Source organism: Tachyglossus aculeatus, chromosome 25, assembly GCF_015852505.1.
Source record: "Tachyglossus aculeatus isolate mTacAcu1 chromosome 25, mTacAcu1.pri, whole genome shotgun sequence".
In the NCBI taxonomy this organism is placed as follows: Eukaryota; Metazoa; Chordata; class Mammalia; order Monotremata; family Tachyglossidae; genus Tachyglossus; species Tachyglossus aculeatus.
In genome coordinates this window covers 6,058,624-6,062,527 of record NC_052090.1, presented here as the reverse complement: position 1 = coordinate 6,062,527, position 3,904 = coordinate 6,058,624, and the positions used below count along the sequence as shown (strand labels likewise).

The 3,904-nt window shown below is 46.5% G+C and overlaps 1 non-coding gene across 1 annotated transcript; it reads left to right on the top strand.

The window, feature by feature from the left end:
- The first annotated feature begins 1,362 nt into the window (after positions 1–1,362).
- Positions 1,363–1,500, top strand: LOC119945627. Its single transcript, XR_005456287.1, has one exon. It is a non-coding gene; the product is annotated as a small nucleolar RNA SNORA7 (small nucleolar RNA).
- Positions 1,501–3,904: the final 2,404 nt, after the last annotated feature.

Below are 3,904 nucleotides of genomic sequence, written 5' to 3'. Positions count from 1 at the left end.
CAGAAGAATCACTTCCCTGAGGTATATCAATCAATAGTTTGCCCAAGAAGAGGAACAAAATGTAGACATGGTCTGTATTAATTTGTTTACAACAATCGCCTTCCAGTGACTGCAGAATGCATCCTGCCATTTCCCCTTAGCCTTTGAAATGAGGATCAAACACAGATGGTATTTTTCCCCAGCAGCAAAGAAAAAAAAAAGTCCATTTTAGGGGGGGCAGAAATGCCTTTTGTTTTCAAGGCGGCTGTAATATCTCCCTCATTTTTGAATTCGGCTTATCTCTGCTCCGAGTAAGAGGGTTAAGCGTCTGAAATATGATTGTATCTCACTCAAAGATGCCACCAACTATGCCTTCCCGGGAGAGAAATAAGTAAAATACCCAAAATGGATTCCAATAAATGAATGCCAGTTTAGCATCTATCATGCCTGTCTTTTGTATACATAGACATACCCAGGTTCCCGCTGTTCTAAGAGCTGTTCAAGCATAGTGTAAGTAGAGTTCCAATGACACAAAACCTTCTGCCTCAGCTGGTGTCTAACAAGCTGTTTTCTTGCTACAACTCAGTCAGAATTTCTCCAACCCTCGCAGAATTGCCACATTTTACCGCCTCCCCTAATAATAATGGTACTTGTTAAGCGCTTACTATGTGTCAGGCACTATACTAAGAGCTGTGGTAGATCATGTTGGACACAGTCCCTGCCCCGTGTGGGGTTCACAGTTTGAATTCCCATTTTGCAGATGAGGTAACTGAGACTCAGAGAAGTGAACTGACTTACCCAAGGTCACATGGCAGACAAATGGCAGAGCCAGGATTAGAACCCGGCCCTTGCGCTATCCATTAGACCGTGCTAATTTGTTTCTAGGGCACCTGATTCGTGTGGGAAGGGAGAGGTGAGAAGAGAAGCAACGTGGCTTGGTGGAAAGAGCCCGGGCTTTGGAGTCAGAGGTCATGGGTTCAAATCCTGGCTCTGCCAATTGTCAGCTGTGTGACTTTGGGCAAGTCACTTCACTTCTCTGTGCCTCAGTTCCCTCATCTGTAAAATGGGGGTGAAGACTGTGAGCACCCCGTGGGACAACCTGATCACCTTGTATTAGAACAGTGCTTTGCACATAGTAAGCGCTTAATAAATGCTACTAAAAAATTTAAAAAAAAAGATGGGACCATGACCATGGAACAGTCAACCATTTGTATTTATTGAGTGCTGAATGTATGTACTAAGCGCTTGGGAGAGTTTAGCCCACCTATTGATGATGGAGAGGGAAAGGTCCAGAATGCGGAGATGGAATACCATCTGTGGCAAAATTGGTACTCAGTCAATCAATCCACCAGTGGTATTTATTGAGTGCTTACTAGGGACAGTCCCCTCTCAGGGTGGCACCTGGAGAGTTTCCAGTACTCTACCGGTCTCAGCTATGGGAGGGAGAGTCAAGCAGAGGCCTACCCGTTCCATTCCTAGCTTGGGCAGTGTCTAGCGAGTGGAAGGCAATCTGCTACAAGTCAAAACTCACCCATGCTGGGCAGCAGCAGTATGGGAGAGAGTCGAGGGTGGAGACTTGAGTTTACTGTGCGGAAGGCGGAAATGGTAAACCACTTCCGGATTTTTACCAAGAAAACTCTCTGGATCCACTACCAGAACGGTTGCAGATGGAGAGCGGGGCGTTCTGGGAAAGATGTGTCCCTGGTGTCGCTATGCGTTGGAAAAGACTGGACAACATAAGACAAGACAAGACTAGGGACAGGGCAGTCTGCTGAGCGCTTGGGAGAGTCTGGTGAAACACAGTTGGCAGGCATGATTCTTGCCCTCAAGGAGCTGACAACCTAGTAGGTAATGGCATCGCTACTGTCAAGCCTGAAAGACTTGATAATTCAGCCCATCCCATCTGGGCCAGGAGGAGGAGAAGGGGTAGCTAGAGATGCCTCTCATATCCAATTGTCTCATGATGATGATGATGATGATTATGGTATTTGTTAAGCGCTTACTACGTGCCAAACACCGTCCTAAGCACCGGAGTAGACAGAAGGTTGGACACAGTCCCTGTCCCACAAGGGGCTCACAGTCTTAATCTCCATTTTACAGATGAGGCCCAGGCAAGTGAAGTGACTTGCACAAGGTCACACAGCGGACAAGTGGCAGGGCTGGGATTAGAATCCACAACCTCGGACTCCTAAGCCACACTGCTTCGTGCAATGTAATATCTCCCCCGAGGAGCCATAGCTTCAAAATCGCCTTCCTGTTTTGCCAAAGCCAAAGCCGTAAGGAAGCTAGCCTCAGAAAGGGGAAACCTGGGTGTAAAGCTGAAGAGGCGTAAATTTGGAACTGCTGTTGGTGCCTCTTTTCGTGAATTGAAATGTCAGAATTTGAGTTGTCCTCTCCGCCTGAGGTCCAGCTATTAGACCTGCTCCATCTCGACAGGGTTTTGCTGATGATCCCTGCTCTCCACGATCTGTTGCGAAGAAGCAGTGTGGCCTAGTGGAAAGAGAATGGTCCTGGGAGTCAGAAGGACCTGGGCTCTAATCCCGGGTCTGCCACTTGTCTGCTGTGTGACCCTGGGCAAGTCACTTCACTTCTTTGGGCCTCAGTTACCTCATCTGTAAAGTGGGGATCACGACTGTGAGTCCCCTGTGAAACAGGGATGTGTACAACTCAGTTTGCTTGTATCCACCCCATCACTTAGTACAGAGCCTGGAACATATTAAGTGCTTAACAAATGCCACAAGTATGATCGAAATATTATTAATATTAATTCAGTCATTCATTAAATTGTATTTTTTGAGTTCTTAACTGTGTGCAGGGCACTGTACTAAGCATATGGGAGAGTACACTATAACAATGAACAGGCATATTCCTTGCCCACAACGAGCTTGCAGTCTAGAGGGGGAGATAGACATTAATATAAATAAATAAATTACAGATATGTGCATAAGTGCCGTGGGGCTGGGAGGGGGGATGAATAAGCGAGCAAGTCAGGGTGACGGAGTGGTAGAAGAGGAAAAGGGGGCTGAATCAGGGAAGGCCTCTTGGAGATGATTTTCAGGGATCTAAAAAGGATGGAGAGGATGAGCAATAATCTCTCTTCTACTTAGACCATGAGCTGCATGTGGGACCTGATTAGCTTGCATCTGCCCCAGTGCTTAGTACAGTGCTTGGCATATAGTAAGCGCTTAACAAATGCTATTATTATTAGTAGTAGTATTATCACCATTACGAATGACAGTCACCAATGACCAGGCAATGGATAGAAGATATTAGGTTTTCATTTAGTCCCCAATCCTGCTGCATCAATGTGGCATCCAGAGGACTAGAGATCATGAATGGGGAGTACTTTCACAGAGTCCCCCTGTGATAATAATGATTGAGGTACTTGTGGCGTGCTTACTGTGTGCTAAGCACTATATCAAACGCTAGACTGTAAGCTTGTTGTGGGCAGAGCATGTTTCTGTTGATTGTTATATTGTAGAGAAGCAGCGTGGCTCGGTGGAAAGAGCACGGGCTTTGGAGTCAGAGGTCTTGGGTTCAAATCGTAGTTCCACCAATTGTCAGCTGTGTGACATTGGGCAAGTCACTTTGCTTCTCTGTGCCTCAGTTCCCTCATCTGTAAAATGGGGATTAAGACCGTGAGCCCCCAGTGGGACAACCTGATCGCTTTGTAACCTCCCCAGCGCTTAGAACAGTGCTTTGCACATAGTAAGTGCTTAATAAATGCCATTATTATTATTATTACTCACTCAAGCACTTAATACAGTACAGAGAAGCAGCGTGGCTCGGTGGCTAAAGCATGGGCCTGGGAGCCAAAAGGACCAGGATTCTAATTCCAGCTCCGCCACTTGTCGGCTGTGTGACCTTGGGCAAATCACTTCATTCCTCTGGGCTTCAGTTACCTCATCTGGAAAATGGGGATTAA